Source organism: Mesoplodon bidens (assembly GCF_964165515.1).
Source record: "Mesoplodon bidens genome assembly, chromosome: 6".
Classification (NCBI taxonomy): Eukaryota; Metazoa; Chordata; class Mammalia; order Artiodactyla; family Ziphiidae; genus Mesoplodon; species Mesoplodon bidens.
The window spans coordinates 93,196,927-93,220,841 of NC_138162.1; the positions used below are offsets into that span (position 1 = coordinate 93,196,927).

Here is a 23,915-nt window from a genome sequence, read left to right on the forward strand (position 1 = left end):
ACAATTCAACATTTTGAAAACATTAAATACATTAAAGTTGTTATAGCATCAGGCGTTAATATTTCACTGTACTTTAGACATTGCCTACAATCAACGTTTTCTGCCCTTTGAAACAGAATCATGCTTGTGGTATGCATTAATCATATAAAAGATTAAACACTGAAAAGAAATTCAGCCTTTAAAGACAATTTGCTTTGATTTATTCAGTGGGTTCTTCCAAAAAGTTAATACCAAGAATTATTGCTTGTTGAATTGGAGTTACAAATTCTTTCAGGGTTACTTAGTATTTTCTTTAATATCAGTATCAAGGAAGGTAAAGCAAATTTACATATTTTTTAGGAAATACAGGCACATACTCCTAAAACAAGAAACACGATGTTTTTATAGACTTTATTTTTTAGAAATGTTTTAATTTTACAGAAAAATTGAGAAGATAGTATAAAGTGTTTCCATATACACTATACCCATTTCCCTCTATGATGATCCACTTCTATTAGTATGTTACATTGTTACAATCAATTAAAAAATATTGATACATTATCATTTATTATAGCCCATCCATTAGTCCAGTTCCTTAGTTTTTACCTAATGTCCTTTTTCTATTCCAGGATTTCATCCAAAACATCACATTACCTTTAGTTGCCATGTTTCCTTAGGCTCCTCTTGGGTTTGATAGCTTCTCATATTTTCCTTGGATGATCTTGACAATTTTGAGTAGTTAGTTTTTTGTAGGATACCCACTACTAGAATTTGTTTGATGCATTTTTCATGATAATATTGGGATTATGTGTTTTGGGGAGGAAGACCACAGAGTAGAAGGGTCATTCTGTCAGATCACATCAAGTGTACAAAGTATCAATATGCATTATGAATGCTGAGGTCGACCTTGATCACCAGGCTGAGGTAGTGTTTTTCAGGTTTCTCCATCGTAAGATTACTGTTTTCCCATTTTCATGCTGTACTTTTTGGAAGGAAGTCAATATGCTCAGCCCACAACTAAGGAATAGGGAGTTATGCTTCAGATGGAGTACTACATAAACTATTTGGAATTCCTTTGCACTGGAGATTTATCTATTCTCCTGCATTTATTTATGTATCCAATTATTTATTTATATCAGAAGAACTCATGGATTTTTATTTTATACTTTGGGTTATAATCTAATTCTACTTTAGTAGAATTAGTTCCTCAACTTGCTCTAGTCCTGACCCTTGTGAACTCTTTTCAGTTGGCTCTTGTGCCACTCTGAGGTATCCCCATCCTGTATTTTTTTTTTTTTGGAACTTCCTTACTTTCTGACACTATAAGATGGTCTTGTCTATAAATCTTGTATATTTACTGCCCTAGTCCTAGAATCAGCTATTTCTTCAAGGATAACTAGTTCTTTTTAGTGGAGAACGGTATTAGCCAGCAGGATCTGGGTGTAGGGTGTGCTAATTGCTGCTCGGATGTCATTGCTTCTAGATCTTCTCAGCTGACAGAGCAAAGAGATAATATGTGTGTACATGACCCATGTATAGGCACATATCTATAAGTATCTCTCTACATAACCATGTGTATTAAGGTAATATGAAGCAATATTAAGCTAAACATGAACGTATATTGATGTTTCCAACTTTAATCTGTTACCACATAGATCATCTTAGCCTCATCTCTTGCTTATCTTTAAATTTCAACTCCAGCAAAACACTTGGCTTTTAGAAGTATGAAAATCAAATTGTAGCAACTTTGGGAAGCCACATCATCTAGCAGAATAATTCTTAAAGGGCAAGGTGTATATCATCAAATTTTAACTTACAGTCAGCAGTACTTTTTAACATCAGTAGGCCTCCAGACCTCTGCTTCCAAGAAGATGAAGTAGCCCATTTCTCCCAGGTTCTCCCACTTAAAACTAAAACCCTGAACATAACAACAAACAAACATAGGAAGACGCTGAAAGGTGGAAATGAGAAGGCAGACTTAACTAGGGACTTTGGGACTTGAGGAATAACATGGTGATGAGTCCCCTGTGTTTCCTGTTGCTTCCCATACATCCTGGAGAGGGTATTACAGGAACCCCCAATCAATAACCACCAACAGAACAAGAGACAGAAAAGCTTCAGAAAAAAACACAAAACCCTGTTCCCCCTAGCCAAAGTATGAGGAAAGGGGTTGCTAAAGACAGAAGACCATTTGGGCAATAATATACACACTACTCGAGCCAAGTGCCAGTGGAATATACACACTACTCGAGCCAAGTGCCAGTGGAATATTGCACCCATCCCCTATGTCCTGTCGTTTCAGTTGGGCCAAGGTAGGATTTGATCTTCCACACCACCCCACTCCTGCCCTCCAGAAGAGCCAGTGCTCTGATTCCCCACCAGGGTTGTTTCAGTGTGGTCCAGTGGTGAGCTGAGCCTCCACCCCTTTCCATTAGCAAACAGACTTTAAAAGGTGGTGCCTGGGCTTCCCTGGTGGCGCAGTGTTTTAGAATCTGCCTGCCAATGCAGAGGACACAGGTTCGAGCCCTGGTCTGGGAAGATCCCACATGCCACGGAGCAGCTGAGCCCATGAGCCACAGCCACTGAGCCTGCGCTCTGCAAGAAGAGAGGCCGCAACAGTGAGAGGCCCGCACACCACGATGAAGAGTGGCACGCGCTCGCCGCAACTAGAGAAAGCCCTTGCACACAAATGAAGACCCAACACAGCCAAATAAATAAATAAATTTACTTATTAAAAAAAAAAAGGGGGTGCCTGACAGGCTTGTAAACACTGGGCTGCCCTCACACAGTCGTGGGGTCCAATGGTGGGACATAGCGTCCATCTCTCCCTGACATCAATAAGAATAGGATGTTACAGGTTGGAGGGAGTAGGCACCCCACTAACCCCCAACACATGATGTCAGTGAGACCCAGTGGGGTGCTGAATCCCCATAACCATCCTGAGGCAGGGCTAGTTGGCAGTTCTCTTCCTCTTACCTTGGTGTCAGTGGGGCCAGCACGTAGCTGACCCTCTACCCACACCTGGCATCAACAAGAAGGAATGAAGTGGGAGGAAGGACAGCAAACACTTCACTTCTCCCCTCCCCTATGTCAAGAAATCTACTGGGGAGGGCTTCCCTGGTGGCGCGGTGGTTGAGAGTCCGCCTGCCGATGCGGGGGACGCGGGTTCGTGCCCCGGTTCGGGAGGATCCCACATGCCGCGGAGCGGCTGGGCCCGTGAGCCATGGCCGCTGAGCCTGCGCGTCCGCAGCCTGTGCTCCGCAGTGGGAGAGGCCACAACAGTGAGAGGCCCGCGTACTGCCAAAAAAAAAAAAAAAAAAAAAAGAAATCTACTGGGGAGATGAACTTCCACTCCTACTAAAAGGCAACACAATGATACTAATGTTCCCACTTTTGGGGGGAAGGTGTCAGAAGGGCCAGTAGGATAGCTGCACTTCTACTTGATCTGTCTGCAGTGAGACAATGTAAGTGCCCACTTTTGCTGGGGTATCGTCAGTAGGGCCCAATGGAAATCTCTACATAACCCCCCAGTCCTCATACTACACCTCAAATAGGATGATTTCCTTCTAAAAAGTAATAATAAAATTAAATGGGTTACAGAGTCATATAATAACTCACAATGTTTAGAATACAATGGAAAAATACTTATGACACCAAGAACCAGGAAATCACAGAATAAATGAGAAAAGACAATAAACATACACCAACACTGAGATAAAACATCTATTGAAATGATCAGACAAGGATTTTAAATAAGCTGTCACATAAATGCTCCAATTAGCAATTATGTGTTCCTTGACAGAAATGGGAAAAATAGAAAATGTAAACAAAGAACTAGAAGCTATAACAATAAAAACAAATGAGAACAGTAGAACTAAAAAATACAACAATCAAAATCTTTGCTCAAAAAAAAAAAAAAAAACTTTGCTCAAGAGTAGACTGGAGATTACAAAGCATAGAATCATGAACTTAGAAGAGATCAATACAATGTACCAAATGTACAGAGAAAAATAGACTGAGGGGTAAAGATGGGAGAAAGAACAGGATCTCAAGAACCTGTAAACAGTAACAAAAGCACTAACATTCATATCATCAAAGTTCCAGAATGAAAACAGAGGGCAAGTAGGACTGACAAAGTATTCAAAGAAATCATGGCTAAAAAGTTCCCAATTTTTTAGAAGACATAAACACAAATTCAAGAATCTGAACAAACCCAAAGAGGAAAAACGCAAAGATATCCTTGCCAAGACGCGTTACAACGAAACTTCTGAAAAGTAGAGACAAAAAAAATCTCGAAAGTGGACAGGAAGAAACGATGCATTACTTATTGAGAAACACCAATTCCAATGACAGCATATTTCTTGTCTAAAACTTTTTGAAATAATGCAACATAGCTTTCACCATCCATGAATTTCTTGAATCATATTTATGTTTCTAAACTATTTCTTGTATCAGGTGTTCACTTTGTACCAAGTTCATTGTCCTAAAATGGCACATACCAAAGTATCAAGAGGTTCCCTTATTCCTGATAAGCTGTGATTGGATGAAGAAGACCTTGTTACCCTGCCTGTCTGATTTTTATTATAATCAGATGTTAATCTGTACCAGTCTCCATATTCAAAATTCACCTTCAAAATTATATGTTATTTACATGATGGTTGTCTTTATTTCATTTAGCTAGTATCATGACCTTATAAATGCAGTTTTGGTCATTTTCTACTAAAACCTCATATTTATCTGTGTGGAAAAACATCTCCTACTTGTTTGCCCTCTTATAAACTCTTCCTGTAATTTAATCCTCATGAGCTTTATTTCCCCTAATTGTAATTACTTAATATTTTGTAAAACATTTAAGAGATCACTGGTATGCTCTTTTTTTCAATCATCTATACATTTAAACAGTGTGTTGCAATAAGAAATAGTACTGGTAATCAGAAGACCAGAGTCCTAGTTTTACCCGTAAAAATGAACTATATGTGCATTTAAATAAGTTTTATATAAGGTTATATAAGGTTTATTCTGATTCTAAAATTGTTATGATTATTTAGAAAAGTATGTTTGAAATATGGCATTCTTCAAAACCAATAGAGGTTTGAAATCTATTAAAAATCTACAAAGAATTCAACTATTTCACCTTTTTCCCTGATTTGATATTAAACTGTAATCCTTCATCTTTCACTTAACAGCATGCTGTAGCTGCTGTTGACACAAAGACAAAATATAATGTCTAAATATTGTGTACTTGTTTTTTAAATGAATACTTTTGTTTAAAATTGTCTTTTACATAGATTTTTGATTCCCTTTTCACAACTTTTCCATTCCCCATGCTACTGCAATCAATCACTCATGATAGAAAATTATTCTCTTTTCTGTTTGCTAAAGCTCTTTTTAAAATACCAAGTTTCAAATGATCATCAATTCACGAAACTTTGGGAAATGAACCTCATCATTTTCAGAATGAATATTTTGTTTCACTGGCTACCAGGACACCATCCTCTCCTAGATTTCTCCCCTCCTCACTCACCATTCCTTGGCAGTCTCCCTTGGTGATGCCTCCCATCCCTCAATGTCTTTTAGAATGCCCTAAGGCTCATTCCTGGCCCCCTTCACTCTCCATCTACCTTAACTACTCATGAGTTTTAATCTAGTCCCATTACTTGAATGGGAAGATGACTTATGATTCCCCAATTCGTACTTCTAGCCCTAAGCACTCACCTAACCTCCAGACTCCTAATTCCAATTTCCCACTAAATATCTCCAATCTATGCATAATAGACATTTCAAACTTAGCAAATAAAACTAAATATTTTGCTTTGATCCATCCATTGCACTCCCGTTTTTCCTGGCTCCATAACTCATCCAGTTGCTCAGGCCAAAAATGTTAGATTCATCCTTGAACTCTCACTTTCCCACAATTCCTGTGTCCAGTGCATCAGAAATTCTTGCCAGTCTAACTTGAAAATACATCCTGAATCCACCTACCTCTCACCTTACTCTTGCCGTCTTTACTTACTCCAAGCCATCATTGCTTGCCTCATCTAATGCAATAGGCAGCCTCTTCCACAACCTCCTTGCTTCCTCCCCTCTTGCCCCAATCCTTATAGTCTATAACCAATACAATAGCCAGAATAATCACAAAAAAAACATGAATCATATCACATTATTTCCCAAAACCTGTTCCCATCACTTTAGAATAAAAATTAAACTTTTTACCTGTCCCACATGCTTTATTCAGTATTTCTTCTGCCCTACTCTCCAAGCTCGTTTACTACTACTCTTCTCTCACACACACATCCAGATTTTCTTTCTGCAGTGGCTTTCCCAACATCAGGGCCTTTGCACTTGCTATTCCCTAAAACCTGGAAGATTTAAAAAATCTGTAAGGTTCCTCCAAGCAAGATCTTAGAAGGTATTTACATTTCATTTTGTAGAGACATTTGGTAGAAGACATTTTTGCAAAAGATAGATACATTTTACTTTGGCGGCTATTCACACATCTGGCAATTTCCAAGTTGGTTAAATAACAAATGTGAATTGATGAAGCTAAAATAAAAGAACTGTAGTTGGTGAGACCTATGTGTTTTAAACCGTGAACTTTGAGGAATTGTAGACATGCAAACTCCACCATGGTTTCAGTGTTAATGTGTGAGAATTAGCTAAGGTATTTTCCAAATACTCATTACTCTCTAAAGAGCTTCTGAGCAGGAAATCAGAACAGGGCCTGTGGACCTGAATTTTATCTAGTACTACAGTTGATTCTGTTGCAGGTGGTTTTCAGTCAGCCCTTTGAGAGACACCAAGCTGGGGTATTTGCCCAGATATGATTACCAATGGTCATGCAAGTCACCAATGAGATACAATCGAGAATCAACAAATGACTGAAAAGAGTGACAAAAGAAGAAGAGGATCCAGTAAGGATCAGTAGAGACGCTATCCCAAGCACTCTTGGCTAGGAGTTTTACACATCCATTCATATAAATGGATGATAGTTAACAGCCAAATGGCACTGCACATTTTTTTAAGTTGCTGAGTATTAAAGTGTATGGCTAAGCATCATAAGTTTTGTTAAATTATATTTTGGTTGCTATAAAATTAGGTGTACATTGTGTGTCATAGATGTAGGGATACAGATGTGTAAATATATGTCATTGTTTCAGTTCTTCAGCTGCTACTTCATAATGTCTTTGCAACTTCTAAATGAAGGGCCTCTTCAAATATTGTTTAGAAAGGAAAGATACCTGTTCATCCCTGTCCACCTCCCTTTCTTCATCCCCTTCCTTGTCCCTTCCCTTTTTTTTATATCTTTATTGGAGTATAACTGCTTTATAGTGTTGTGATCCCTTCCCTTCTTGAACAAATTAGTCCATTAAGTGAGGTAAAATAACCCTTTGTCAGCATGGGGGAGGTGGGCATTCAAGGAACCAAATGACTTGGCATTGGGTCTCAGAGTCTGAGGAAGGGGAGAGGATGTCTGCATAAGGGAGCCTGGAGTTGACTGCTGAAGTCTGATTCGTGTGAAAGGGCATCCACATGAGGAAGTGGCCTTGGCAACCACTGTGTACAGATTGTCCTAACCCGTGCCAGGTGGAGAAAATGTGTGGATGGGAAAGTGGCAGCTACAAGAATTTACTTAAATACAGGAAGATTGATCAAATAATTAAGGATATTAAGAATATGGTAATCAGTGTTATTTTAATATCTGTGGAGGGAGTTAAAATATGAAAAGGGCAAAAACTAGAATGAAAGGGTGTTGAAAGGGAATGGAGGATGTTAATGTGAACACATGATTTTCAATATAGAGACATTATAGAAAAAACATAGACTATATGTATGCATATGTTTATGAATGTGTTTGTGAATATGTGTAAATGGTTATGAATATGTGTTTTCATATGTGTGTATGTATATATGTACATAAATCCCCTAGCTCTGCCTATTGAGAGTACCTGGGACCACTGCTTCCCAAGAGCAATGAATACACCTAGTGTCCAGATCTTGGTTTCTAAATACAGCTCTCCAACTGAAGGAACTAAAGGTCTTTGGAGAAATGGCTGATTCTAGAACCGCTACAGGGAAAATATAAGATGACCCTAGAACATATTATTGTTTCAAGAAGTAAGGGATCAGCCATAAAAAGAAGCGAAATTGAGTTATTTGTAGTGAGGTGGATGGACCTAGAGTCTGTCATACAGAGTGAAGTAAGTCAGAAAGAGAAAGACAAATACCGTATGCTAACACATATATATGGAATCTAAAAAAAAAAAAATGTCATGAAGAACCTAGGGGTAAGACGGGAATAAAGACACAGACCTACGAGAGAATGGACTTAAGGATATGGGGAGGGGGAAGGATAAGCTGTGACAAAGTGAGAGAGTGGCATGGACATATATACACTAGCAAATGTAAAATAGATAGCTAGTGGGAAGCAGCCGCATAGCACAGGGAGATCAGTTCGGTGCTTTGTGACCTAGAGGGGTGGGATTGGGATGGTGGGAAGGAGAGCGATGCAAGATGGAAGAGATATGAGGATACATGTATAACTGATTCACTTTGTTATAAAGCAGAAACTAACACACCATTGTAAAACAAGTATACTCCAATAAAGATGTTAAAAAAAAAAGAAGGGAGTTATCACAGAATAATTGGGAAACATCAAAGGATATAGAAGCCAAACTGAAGGGGTTTCCACTGGACAAATCTTGAACAATCTCAGCCTCAAAATAAATAATGGCAGAAATATATTATACTCAATTGAATAAAATAGGAGTCTATGAGTTCATACTGATTTAAATACTTAAATTGAGTAAATTATGTTTGATGAGGAACAGGATATTTACATAATTACAAAGTGCCTTACCACAAAAATTATTAATAATGAAGGAGAAAAAAATAACTTTACAATGGAGAAGACTGGGTGATACACCTTAATCAAATGAGTCACATGATATTCCAGTAAGGTTACAGGTTAAAAGTTTGCCAAAATTGTTTGATAGGAAGCAGTGAGAAGAACAGAGCTTCACCACTGTGTTATTCCTGCCAACTACACATATCCTGAATAATCATCAGACAAATACAAACAGCTAAATCCTACAAAATAACTGATCCATATTCTTTAAAACTTTCTAGTTCATGAGATTCAAGGGAAGCCTGAGAAAATTTTCCAGATTAAAAAACTAAAGAGACAGGACAACTAGATGCAACATGTGACACTGGGCTGATCCTTTTATTATGAAGGACATGATGGGGATAATTGACAAAACTTGAAAGGGGTCTGAGGATTAGTAGCTCTGTGGTCATGTGTCAGTGTTAATTTCCTTATTTTCATGATTATATTTGGATATGTGTTTGTAGGAAATACTAGAGGATTTGGGGGAGACATTGCATTGTGTTAGCAACTACTCTCAAATGGTTTGGGAAATAAATTATTTTTATTGTCATTTCAATCTTTCTTTAATTTTCGAGATTGTTAAAAGAAGGCAAAAAAAAGAGGAGTAACCCTCCTTTTCCTGGCGACTGCCATAGTTAAAAGCTCAGTTTACAATGGTGGTCAGTTTTTCAGTCTATTTGTGCTAATTTCTGTTACTAACAACATAGCATCTTATTTTCTATTTGAGGTTTTTGGATTTTTCCGAATTATGCTTTTGCTTTTTATTCGATCAAATGTCTATGAATTTGATAAAGTCCTCGGTATTAACACAAAATCAGTAAGATTCATAAAAATAAAAATAAGTTCTTGGAGAAATTTATAAATTTCTACCTGCATTCAAATTGGAGTAAGTTGGCAAGAAATTTATAAGGGGAAAATACTATAAGGAGCACTCCCATTCAGAAACTCAAAATGGTTGCACGTGTTTATCTTGTAAGAGGTCTGTGATGAAACAGCAGGATGAAGGCTATATGTCCAAACTTAAATGCAATCTTTTAAATCGCCTTTCGTGTCAGGCCATGTAAGAACTGGGCAATTCAAGAAGTAAATTAGAACAATTCTTATTTTCAATAATTTCTTAGGTCAACACTTAGAATAATGAAACACTTATCTTTAACTCCAAGAAATCTGGACAGTTATTAAAGCAAATGTGTTGTCCTACTGGCCTACACCTGGTTACAAACAGCAGTACGACTTCAGAAAACCCTGGACACTGAGTGGGCTTTCTAACTATAGCTTTTTCTTTCTATGAAGGTGCTTTACAAGAATGCTATCTTTTGTGAAAATGTGGCCTTTAGAAAGGGTACACTAAGGTCTGTGACTTTTAGACCTAGAAAAGATTTGAAATATTTTCTTAGCCTGGGAATCCACATTTTAGAGGCATAGAAAGAGAAACCCAATGAAATTAAATATTTTGCCCACCATCAAATGGCAAACAAGTAATAACGACAGCACTCAAGCCTCTGTCTTCTAAATCCATTGAATGCAGCATAAATAGATTTCAATAACTGCTGATTTTCATTGTCCTCAACACTACATTTCTTCTGTGCCTTATCCCTCTTCTTTTAAGAGGGATGACAACATTATCTGCAAACTTTATCTATAACTATTTTTTTTTAATTTTGCTGTTTTGTAAACTTTTTGTTTCTATGTTGAAAACGTGTAAGGACATTTACCTTCTTTCTTGAAACACCTTTGCCTGCATTTATCACATTTTATTGTTGAACTATCGTGTAGCAATAAGTACAAAAGCGCCTCTAGTAGAGGAGATAATATCAGAGGCAACAAGGTGTGTGTATGGGGGGGCGGGGTTAGAGTTGACATACCTTAAGGGAGATGAGGAGAGAGGGAAGAGAATAGAAAGTTTATTTATTTGAAAAAATAGGGCAAGTTAGAGAATTTTGGCTAAACTTAATACAATATAGCTTTCCTTAACTTAAATTCCGGGTTAACTTCCACTCTTTACATTGCCACAGACTAGGGAATAAACAAAGCAAAAAGATTTTTGGTACTACCATTTTGTGTTAATTTCATAAAGATTTCTACAAGACTTTTAAAAAATAAATTGAAAAACGAAAGTCTTGTCTTTAGCTTATTTTCCCTGCATGCTTGCACTTTAATAAGTTGATAAATGGCATTTAAACTCAATAGTTATGATTAATTCTGTCCCACAATTTTTAAAAGCACTGGGGATTGTGTGCGTGTGCATGTGCCCACCTTTACAACCAGTAAAATAAAGTTCTTGATCCAGAAATTATTATCACTTAGACTATTGAATAAAATCAGATATGATAGAGGGGCCAGCTGTTGGTAGGTTTAAAAGTCACCCTAGGTGATTAATTCATGCAGCAGTGTTGCACGTCTCTCTTTAGATGAAGCACTTAGAAGTAGAACCAAGCATGGATCTAATTTCATATCTGAGATGTGTTTTATTTAGAGTTCTTTGGCAAGTGCTTGCTCTATGTGTTTTTATAGTCTTTGGTTGTGCTATAAAAATGTCAAAATTATGAATTAACAGATATGCAAAAGTGAAATCCTAGAAGATAGGATAAACATGAAGTCCTCTAATTATCACTCAAATAAGTTTGGTTGACACAGAGCTGGGAATCAGATAAAGACCTTAATAATTCATAATGCTGAAGTTAAAATCTTCTAGTTACAGTACAAAAGAAATCCTAATTTGTACCACAAGGTAATGAATTCAGTACTTTTCATTTGTTAAACATTTGCTTATTACCCTGCACCGTGCATATAAAACTGTTCCCAAATTTGGAGGGCAAACAGGAAAAACAGACACTCTCTACCCTCAAGTTGTTTATACTGCAGTCAGTGAAATTTCTCTACTTTGAGATCTTTTAATTCCTCAGCTCATTGTAACATCTTCTTCAGATGAATTGTTTTTTATTTGTTAAAACCAATGTTTAGCACTTGAAATAGTTTCTTCAATGTTCCTGATAGTGAAATAGAGTCATCATGGTAATTTCCAATACTAATTATAGAGTTGATAGGAGAAATGCTCAAGATTGATAGTAAAGTGATTTCAATAATCTACAAAATGTCTTGAGGTTTCCCAGATAACAACTTGTCTCCCAGACAAAAATGCACTTATTATTTATCTTCCAAGCTTATAAAAATTTTTGTACTTTAATCATATAGAGATTTTACAACATCTTTTCATTCATATTTTAAGATATTTTGTTCAGTAGATTATCTCATTTAGAAACTATTGATTTATATATACATACTATGTAAATATTAGTATACATTTCCCAATGACTAGATTAGTGCTTTCTTAACTACTTAAATTTGTTTAATTCATATTGTTGTTCTTCAGCATTTCTTTTACTCACTGGAGCCTATCCTACTGACTTCAAAAAGCCTGAAAAATCTGAAAATCCCATTTAAAGTAACTGTATGGAAAATCTTTAAAATAACATATAATAATGGTAGAGAAGAAGTGTATTGAACATTGTGCTGAGATTATTCCATTAATAAAGAGATTAATCAATAATTCTAATATTCAGACATATAATCAAAATGAAAAACAATCATAATACTGAGCAATGACATTTTCAATAAAGGGAGATATTAAATATTGTATAGGAAACTAGAATCTGCAAAGCAGACAAGTTGGCAATGATTATACATATATTTAAAATATGTTGAAACAGTCATAGACAGTTTTTCTTTTTGGCTGAAAAGAGGCATATTGAAGTGTTTAAGCACTACTTCAACTGGAAGAGATATTTAGACACTATACAGAAAACACGATTGCAGAAGAGCAGATATTAGCAGGTGTGTGAATGTGTATGTCTTTTTTGTGTGTGTGTGTGGTACGCGGGCTTCTCACTGCTGTGGCCTCTCCCGTTGCGAAGCACAGGCTCCGGATGCGCAGGCTCAGCGGCCATGGCGCACGGACCCAGCCGCTCCGCGGCATGTGGGATCTTCCCAAACCGGGGCACGAACCCGTGTCCCTTGCATCGGCAGGCGGACTCTCAACCACTGCGCCACCAGGGAAGCCCGTGTATGTCTTTAATTAATGTATTTTCATTCATTCAAAAAGGGAAGAATGCCAAATTTACTTTAAAGGTGGCATTGTGATATGTTAAAGTTCCATTCTTAGACTTTTGCTGCTGTTGCTGTTCCTTTAGTATTCACCAAAGAGTACCGTCCTGTCATTTATCCAAGTTAGAAATCTAGGAGCAATCCTAGGATTCTCATTATAGGGTCCACTACCTTCATGCTCCCCCCTCAATAAGTAACACATTCTTGGCTCTCCTATATAGGAAAGCTGTCTCCAATGTACGCCTGCTCTGTCACTCTCCGGGTCCAGCATCTCTGCCTCAGCCTCCCATTGAAGTCACTTCTAGTTCATTCTGTGCAGGGCCATTTTTAAACCTTCCTCAGTCCTAGGCAATTGCCCTTTTAGAAGCTTTACCCTAAATGTTATCAAATGCATTAAAATGTGCCCAAGTCACATATCCAATATAATTTATAGATAACTATATGAAAGCTGAGTAACATTGCTGTTGTAGTAATATTAGTTGAAAATATTAATTACACAAGTTTTGATCTCCATTTTGCAGATTTGTTTTCATATTCTGGAGCCCTTTTTTTCAGGTTCCAAACAATTTTCTAAGTCCTTCTCAAACTCCTAGTCCCTAGTGAGTGTGCTTTTACTGTCACAGGGTTGAACAGCCCAGACAGCAAGATGTCTGAAGATGAAGACCATCACAGGGATGAGTAAATCAGATACGTGGAAGTTGGAATGCAAAGTGTTTGTAGAAAAAAATATACAAATCAAGGAAGAAATTGCAGTGTCAATTAATATGATGTATATCAGATGATAGTATTAAAAAGCCAGGTGAAAATAAAATAACTTAATAATGTACCTATTTGTCTGATTGTTTACTAGTGATATACTGCTCAGTGTAAGGTGAGAACCACAGATATTATCTTCTGGAAAAAAACCCTTTAAGCCCTAACAGTTTCAGTTTATAAATTTCCTCTCTAATAAATGAGGAATAAAATAATTTACAATAAATTAATTATTTCCTCTTCTGAAGGTACCAATACCACAAATTCAGTCAGAAGATGGATCAAGTTTTTCATACATTTCTCTCATTTCACATTTTTTAAATAAATGAGACTATATTTTGTCTAATGACTACCAGAACAACTATCTGGAAACTGTGACTTCATTATATGTGAGAGAGTATTTTAGGAGATACAGATGTATATTTAGATGGAGATATAAATACATAGCATATATACACAATATTTAATCAGACACAGGAAATGTCGGATAGCTCCAGAGTGGTATACCCTATGTTCTGAGCTGCTCCGAAATGCAGTTCCTTTTTTTTTTTTTTTAACATCTTTATTGGAGTATACTTGCTTTACAGTGGTGTGTTAGTTTCTGCTTTATAACAAAGTGAATCAGTTATACATATACACATGTTCCCATATCACTTCCCTCTTGCGTCTCCCTCCCTCCCACCCTCCCTATCCCACCCCTCTAGGTGGTCACAAAGCACCCAGCTGATCTCCCTGTGCTATGTGGCTGCTTCCCACTAGCTATCTGTTCTAATGGGAGTTCTCTGGGCACAAAGGGCACTATTTTCTGTAATGAGATTAGAAGAAAGGATTTGCTAATAATTGCTTCTATAGCAACTAAAAATCTTGGAATCCCACCTTTCAGCATTTTGAAAATCTTAAAGGGGATGTTGTCAGTAACAAAAAAATTGAAGACTGATTATGTATTTAAATTAATGATTCTTTAAATTCATCTTTTAAATTGATTCATGCTTCTCAGAAAATAAAATATGCTAATCCGTATATCCTTTTTCCACTGCGTAGGGCAACTATATCTAAAAACAAAAATACTATCATTTTACTTTCCTTCACTATATTCCTCCACAACTTGTGTTGTACTTTCATATTTTCTTTTCATTCTGCTAGTGAGATATATATCCATATATGTACGTATACATATATGTTTATATACACATAATATTTAGATTTTAGATATTTGCATTATGCAGGGCAATCCATAAAATGGATAGATGCTTAATTTTAATACCATTGAATACAATTTTCATAATTTTATACTTTAATTATTTTTGGAAGCACAAACCAGAAAGGGTAAAGCAAACTTGAAATGGAAAAAGAAGACCAAGCTGGCATTTTGCATTTCAGACTTTATATTTGGACTACTCAGTGGGACAGATTATAATAACAAAATTTTGCTTTTGCAGGGAGGTCAATCTTTGCTTCTGCATTGCCTCATCTCTTTTAATCCCATCCAGTTTATTTTTCATCTCAGAAACTATATTTTTCATCTCTAGGAACTCAATTTGGGTTATTTTTATATCCTCTGTATGTCTATTTAAGATGTTGACGCTTTCCTTTAAACTTTTTGAACCTATGAAAATTAGTTATAATAACTGTTTGAATGTCTTTGTTTACTGATTGTACCCTTTTTCAGTCTGTTTTCATTAATTAATTTTTCTCCTTGTTATGGGTTATATTTTCCTTCGTCTTTGCATCCCTAGTAATTCTAGATTGCATGTCAGATATTGTGAATTTTACTTTACTGGTTGCAGGGCGTATTTGTATTTTTGTAAATATTTGTAACTTTGCTCAAAGAGGTAGTTAAGAAATAGTTTGATCATTTTGAGGCTTCCTTGTAAGCCTTATTAGGCTGCAAGTGAAACAATTTAGTCTAGGGCTAATTTGGTCCCACTACTAAGCCTATACCCATTGAATACTCTGTGTACTGAATACTCTAGTTGATGCTGCATGTATTAAATTATATCAAAACATATTTTTGTAATCTTAAAGCAATAAATGCAACACATAAAAATATAAAAAATTTTAAAAATTAACTTTTATTAAATAAAACAAAAATGTTTTCTTCTAGTAATTGTAGTATTTTAACATATTTAAATACTGCATCCCTATGAAATTCATTTTGTTAATAAATATGAAAAGAGAATCCACCTTTATTTTTCACAGGTGACCAGGGACTTGTTCAAACACCAACATTTAACTGTATTACACAAAACATTATGCCACTGGTTTTTATGGGTTATCATTATAATTAACAGCTTTATACAACCGTTGTCTTGTGCTGTTTGTTGTTCAATGTCTAAAAGTATTGTTTAATATATATATATTTTTTTACTTTTAGCAGTTTAAGCCAGGAGAGTAAATCCAGTTCCTGTTACTCCATCCTGTCCAGAAGCACAGGTCTTAAGTGAAATTTAATACCAAAGGAACAGTTCCAAATTTTACAACGGATCTATCACTGGTTGTTAGCATATCTTCCCACACCCAAGACACCAAGATACCTTCTACTCACTGTTAAAGCTTTATGATGAGCAAAACTTCCACCACTGTGCTTCCTTAGCATGTGAGTATATTTTTAACTTACTGGTTATATATATTCTCTAATTATCCATTATTTTGTCCTTCTTTTTGATTAGATATTGATATCCACATTTTTTTTCTAATAGCTCACAGAAATTTCTCTCATTAACAACACCAATAGAAATAACAATAAAAATCGCCTTGGGGGACCAAATTTATATCACATTATCAAGTTTTTATTTTGCTCCCATAAATCTTCTGCAAAATACAACCACTGTCTATCATCAGTATCATTAGAACAAAACCAAGTCATTCTAATCTCAAAAGCACAATATTTTATTTAACTTAATAAATTTCACATTATAAAAATTTTCTCATAGCATCATCCTTAATTCCTCAGTATTCACTAATACTGGGGGATTTTTCTTTCAGTTATTTGAGACTAAGGATGATTTTATTCATCTCTACAACCTGGTATATATATATGTACAATGTTTGTCAAAAGGTGGATATTCAAAAAAATTCTTGACTAAATTATGGTAATTCATGTGATCAGTTCTGCAGTTCTTAAAACTTTAAATTACTTGTTAATTCTAAGAGAAAGTCAGATAATTTTTAGAAGGATTTCCAAACCATGCTAAAGTGTCAGCCTTCATTTCCTTCTGTGAGGGAAACAGGAGAGAAATAGATGGTTTTAAAGTTCTCCAAGCTTCTGTGTCCTTTATACATCCACAATTTTAATCCTTATCATTTACAAGATTTGCTAAATTATTTGAGGTGATCCATTCTCTTATTAAAGTTACATATTTTATGTCACATACTGAGCATATTAACAAATAACTTACTGATAAATGACAATGCCCATAACATCAGGTTAATCTGATTTCCATGAAATGAGCTATAACTTCAAGAATATTAATTCATCTAATAAGGGTGATGATTTACATAATGTTGCCTAAAATATTTCTCTTGATTATTTAAGAGAGTTTTCCTAGGGGAAAATAGCTGGGAAGTCTATAGAAAAAAAAAATGACAACCATGATTAATTTAATTCCAGTCTAAAGGACTCCATATATAATGTATTTGAGAAAACCAAGTCACTATTATAGATTCAGATAAATGGTTGTATATCTGAGATATTTTTAATGTAACCCAAATTATAAGAAATAGTTTTTTGGTATAGAAGCAACCACTCTTTTACCTAAAGGAAAATATAAAATCTGAGTTCATTGAAAATTTGCCTCATTGCCCTCTGTTAGTTTGTGCCTGCCCCATCCTTAGGGGCCCAGTTAAGGACTATTCTATCATCCATACATCAGAAGAGAATGTCTGTGTTCTATGTTGATAGTCAGTCTAAACAAATATTTATACAGTTGAGATCAGAGATATAAAATGTCAGTTCCAAATCCACCCATGATGGCACATATACCAGACAGATGACAAAGGTTATAAAGGCCTGTGAAATACTTGAATCATATTTTGCAACCCTTGAAAGAATTCAAGTTGGAGATTAGCAGAAACCAGGCTCAGTTCTGTCCATAATCCCCTTTATCTGTCTTCTAGCCAACAATATGAAAACCTGAAGCCAAGCTGACAAATAGAGTGTGAAGGGCCTTCTACTGCATTTAAGAAAAAACTGAGACTTGCTATAGGTAGAAATTATCTTTTCTATTACTATTATTGTTGATGTTGTTGTTATTCATAGAAATAATGAAAAAAAACCCTAAATAACATTATTCTGCTGGATTCTTTACTATATGCAACACAATAAATTAACTCGCTTCATATTACACTGGGCATATAACATGAAAACATGTGCAGAGAACAGAAATCAGTATCTGTACAGACAAATGCCCCTGTGATAGAGAAATCTATTATTTTAAGTCCAGACAATTAGATCTATTAAGGTGTAAGAGTGTTTCAGTACAGTCCTGCTAAAAGTAAACCTTAAAAGTAAATCGAAAAAAAAAAGGAAAACTGATGCCAGTTAGATACAAAATATAAGATTATGCTATGTATATGGGACAGGATAGAACTCTGAATGCACTCACATGTAGGGAAAGCAATATTAGTGACAAATCAACTAATGTCCTTATTGAGCATAGACGTTCCAAGAAGGGTGAAGAGTACTGTATATTAGATGTAAGACTCATAATATTCAAGTTAGTTGTAAAAGAAACAAGGTAAATGCTTTCGGTCAATAGGATAGGCTGAACTGATATTGAGAATCCTTTCTTGCAATCTGAACACACAGTTTGTTATACTTGTGTTTTCTTTTATATGTTGCTTTTACTTGTAGCAACACATAAAAAGAAAATGAACAAGCTTACAAAAAATGGGGGGGGGGGATCCCCAGTCTCAGGATTTAAGGAGAAAAAACAAATTCAACATTAGAATAGTGAGGAGGAGTTGAAACCAAGAAATTCAAGGGGGCCCTGGAAATAATAAGCCTTGTTTTTGAGGGCTGGCTTTAAATATCTGTTGTCTTATCAGAAAACAGGTAGATGCTGTTGTCTTATCAGAAAACAGGTAGATGCTGGAAAACAATAGAATAATATCTTCAAAGTACTGAGCACATATAGCTGTCCAAATTAAAATTCTACACCTCATTTTAAAAAACTACTCAAGAACAAGAAGTAAAGAAATTTTCATTCATAGACAAAGAGGAATTACCACCCACAAACTGTAACAACAACAACAACAAAATGACTAAAGCAGTAGCAGCAGCTATTGGAATTGTCTGAAGGCATTAAAAAATATTCTGATGCCTGAAGCCAATACTTGGAGATTTTTTTTTTTTAACCAGTGATCTAGGCGGTGTTTCAATAATGGGAGCTTTAAAAAGTTCTCACATAATTCTCATGTGTTTTAGGCAAGATTGGAGACCATTGTACAAAGAATGTTCTTCAGTAAGAAAGAAAATAAGCATAATAAAAAGAAGTAGGAAGGTGCACTGAACAGTGACCAGCAAAGAAATTTGTAATGTTGGAATGAATCTGAATAACGGTTGAGTGTAAAAAATAATAGCCAATGGGGGTATGTACAAAGTAAAACTAAAACACTAGATAATATACTGAAATACTGGAGATCAGATTTAAAATTTGAGGGGTCCATGAACCGCTTAGGAGGAAGATGAGATAATTAGTTTTAGACTTTTTCAAGTTAGAAATATATGTCAAATTTTTCAGAAAACACTAAAAATGAAGACTTCATATATGATTCATAAAAAGGTAGACCATAAAAAGAGAATGAAAAATGTGTTTAAACGAAGTTAGTACCGGGAGGGATGAAACATGGAAAAATAAAGGAGAAATAGATCAATAATCACAATACATTTGATCACAGAGACAATAAAAATAAATTTAAAAATTCCAGTTTATGCTGCTTACAAAAGACATATATAAACTATTTTTAAGATGCAATGCAATACTTCACTCGAAATAATTAATTATATACATGATAAATGATTTTTAAGATTACATATTTGGCATGATGACATGTCTACAAATTTTTAAAACTCAAAGCAATCATGTGTTTTTCATGGATTCATTTGCATATAGTAAAAAGTTCAAGCATGGATTCAAAGTATTTATATTCAATTCATGATACCAGTTATCTAAGAAGAGGAAAAATGGGACTGAAATGAGAATAGAGAGGAGAGAAAAGAAATGTGTGTGTATCTGTGTGTTTGTGTGTGTGTGTGTGAACACACGTACAACAAATGTGTGCTTCTTTCACAGCATGATTCACTGTATTCCATCACAATATTAAGAAGATTTCACACAATATGGGCATCTCTGCAGAAATTAAAATTGTCCCATGCTTATGTGTATTGGGCAATGAGCTCACCTTACTATTTCCATCCATTCTTCAATTAAAATCTAGAAATGTGAATGGGCTGGTAGAATTTAGTTAGTGAGCCAATTATCTTTACAGAACATGCTAGTTATGCACAGCTTTTCCTTGGCTTAACTATGTTTTAAAATAGCAGGCATTCATTTTACGTCTTTAATTGATGGCTATCACACACAATTAGTTTGAAATTTCTTATCAATATGCTTGAAATATACTTGGTTGAATCATTGGAGTAATCTTTTTTGAACTTACCCAAAAGTATGTGTTTAGCCTTCCTAAACACAGTGGCACATTTCCAAGTACAAAGTAGTTGCATTAGAATTATTCCTAATATGAAGACATTCAATATTTGTGGCAACAAATTTTCTCTTGAAAACTTAGCTTCCAGATGGAAGAAAAATAAGGGTAGAAATGTATTTAAAGGCAAATTTGAAGATGAGAAATCAAAATTCACATTCCATAGTGAAAGAAAAAGGGTTAGTAATTACAGAGAGAAAGGCAAATACAATGCAAAAATTATTGGAACATATTTTGCTCAATTACAAACAAACTTACATGGTAAGTTGTAGCTTCCATTATTGCACCAATTTGTAGAGCATATTTTAATATTTTCATTTTGAAAGGAAAATTTTAAAAAGTCATCTATTGTTGTTTTAGAAAGTATCTAGAGTGGTTGAAGTGAAATAACTTTCAGAAAATGTGTTAAAATGGGGCTACAAAAGACTTAGGAGGACATAAGCTTGGTTCTTATTATGGACAGTTTGCAGATCAGCCATGGGGATACACATTATTTCCAGTTTAAAATGAATGATGATTCTATACACATATATATGCATCTTATCATATTGATTATAAACCAAGTAAAATCTCATGAAATCTAAGTATGTTTGAAAAACTTAAACCTATTTTTATGTTTTTCCAAACACTAGAAAATGAAAGCAATTTCTGTTGTTTGTCATTTTCTTTTGGACTCTCTTGGCTTCCTGAAAATGATTATGTCAAGATATTGGAGAAATATTCATAGGAAGCAACAGAGGCCATGAGAATAGAGACCTACACTGCTTCCTCATTAGAAAAAATAAAATAAAAATTCCTGTCTATCCATTTCAAATTACACTCAGGGATGCTTATAATATAGAATTTGAAAGTTGAATACATACTAGTTGTCAAGTAGTCAGCCCCGTTGATTATTCATGCATTCCCTCCTAAGTATGTTGTTCTTAGAATTCAGAGGGGTCCTTTAATCACACCCCCCATCTTGACCACTCACATCTCCAGATTTTCCTACTTCACGGCATATTGGTGTTTAACTTATTAAACAAATATTTGTTGAACAATTACTATGCATGCTAAGCAAAGGGGATCAAAGATGAATGAATATTCATTTGCCTTTAAGGAGACACAGTCTACTGGAGAGAGGCAGAACTGTGAACAGATGACTGCATAAAGAGGCAAAGTCAAGTCTTATTTATTCAGAGGAAGAAGTCCCCGTGATCAAGCAACAAGTAAAATCATTTCAGTGTGCAAGACATGGATTTGTGATTGAAAATGCACAAGCATATTTATTATCCATCATAGATGATCACCTATTATAATCAGTGAGATTTCTTAATGGCACAGCATCTAGAGGAGGACGTCATGCATGAACCTGTCATATTCAGAAAGTAAGGAAGTGGCACAGTGGGAACAATTCAGGAAAGTAAATAAACATGACAGTAGGTTTTAAATCTACTTTACCTGTTCTGACTATTATTAATCTATTTGGGCAAGTGGTAGTTTTCATTGATGTTAGCATTTTTTCATCCACGACTTGAAATCAGACATTAAATATTAATATTATAAAAATATTACAAATGGAATTCATTCACAAATTTATAAAAAGAGATCAGCACCAGAGACCTATTTATTGGAAACAAAGTAGGTAGAACAATGAAACTCATTTATAGTTCCTCCTCAACCAAAGTGGACAGAAGTTTTATATGTAGAGGTCAATCCTGGGCCAGAGGCTATTTAATATTTTCATCAAGTCTAGGATGATAGAAAAGCATGTGGATTTAGTCATTTACAGTTCTCTTTAGTTGATAAGACTGATTAATACTTTGTCAAGATCAAAATTCAACATGACCGTAATATGACCTTGACAAATTGGAGAAGTGGTTTAAAACAATGCAATTTAATAAGTCTAAGGGTCAGGTATGGGCTTTAGAGGGATTGGGAAGGAAATGGAAATTATAATGTAGGTGATACCATGCCAGTGAGAATGCATTTGTGTGTGTAATATAATATGTAACAAATAATATTGAGTATGACTTGAGTCAAGAATATAGCAATAGCTTTTATTTTTTTTCTCTCTCTCACCATGGCATAGTGCTTACTCACTCACAAATATTTCTAATACATTTCCTCAAAATTTCATCATTAAATCCTGTATCCCTGCTGATAAAAGTAATTCTAAGATATATAAATGAAGAGAAGGGTATAAAGGTACAAATAAGTGGGTGAATATTAATGAAATTACTTTGTATTGTGCTTTACAAATACGATTTATGCATTTATCTTGTTACTAACACATTCATTCATTCATTCATTCAGCAATCATTACATATTTATAGAACTTCTACTAGGTCCCAGGCACTGCATTAGGTGCTGGTAATACAAGGTGTGGAAAAGCAAGCATTGTCCATATTTCTTAGAGCCTGCAGTCTAAAGAAGAATTACTAATTGTAGTAAATATAGACAGGGTACTGTGAGCCATGGAACAGGGAGCCTTTCTCACCTGGAAGGATGAGGAAAGGCATCCCTTGTGAAATGTCTTCTTAACTGAAGTATGACGTAGGTAGCCTAAGGGGACAAGGGAGTAAAGGAGTAAGTATTTCTTGCAAAGGGGAAAGCAAGTGTTAAGAATTTGAGCTTCAAAAAAGGAATGCTTCACGTTGATATTACAGTCTCAACAAATACAATTAAATTTCTGGTTGTTAATACATTGCATAAAAGTGGAGGAGTGGATTTCTGCCCAAATTAGGGCATACAGTTAGGATTAGAAATGTGCTCTGTGATATCAGTGACTTTAACATTGCAGTGAGACTGGGAGAAAAAAACGTACAAAGAGGCTATCCTCTGGACCCAATGGCACTGATGTACATCAAGGCTTTTGCTGAAGTAGAAAACCTGCTATTGATATTGAGATGCTCTTGAATGAAACAATGACTTCAAATAAGAGTTCCAAACTGAAACTCAGAAAGACCACCAATCTGACATGACTTAAATTTGAACTGCTTCTCAGATAGGCAATTTATACTTTGGGGTAAATGGAAACTGGGCTTGGTTTCACTCATGATATCAATGACATTTTGCTATTAAATTTGGTTTAATACTTTCATTTTACAAATCCCTAACTTCAGAAACTCTCTAAGGGAAAGTAAGGGGAAAAGGATAGGACTAACTTGTTTAGTTACATTACCTTGAATTTTACATTTAAATTGAGCTGCGCTATCTCCACCAATGCTTGACTAGAAGCCTGCACAGTGAGTAGTTGTAATGGAGGAGATTGGCTCATTTTAATGGCCACATCTGATGGATCTCAAAGAAATTCAGGTAAAACAACTCTCTGCATAGTTCATAGTCAATTATTTATACTTACAGAAAAATGCCAAAGCCTAGAAAACTTTAAATGGTGGATAATCGGCAACATTCACATTTTTCCTTGAGGTTTTCAGGATCGTACAAACACATTTAGGCTTTGAAAGACACGTTTTGGAACTTTACTGGAGGTATTCTAAGAAAT

General features: G+C 35.2%; 1 long non-coding RNA gene across 2 annotated transcripts in view; it reads left to right on the plus strand.

Annotated features, from left to right (window-relative positions):
• LOC308619428 overlaps window positions 1-21,952 on the plus strand; it is a 35,999-nt gene extending 14,047 nt beyond the window's left edge. The window contains exons 2-4 of one of the 2 annotated variants that reach the window (XR_014016182.1): window positions 16,098-16,319; window positions 17,840-17,928; window positions 21,528-21,952. This is a non-coding gene — a long non-coding RNA (uncharacterized lncRNA). The remainder of the gene's footprint in view (window positions 1-16,097; window positions 16,320-17,839; window positions 17,929-21,527) is intronic. The other variant, XR_014016183.1, reaches the window with a different exon arrangement.
• Window positions 21,953-23,915: the final 1,963 nt, after the last annotated feature.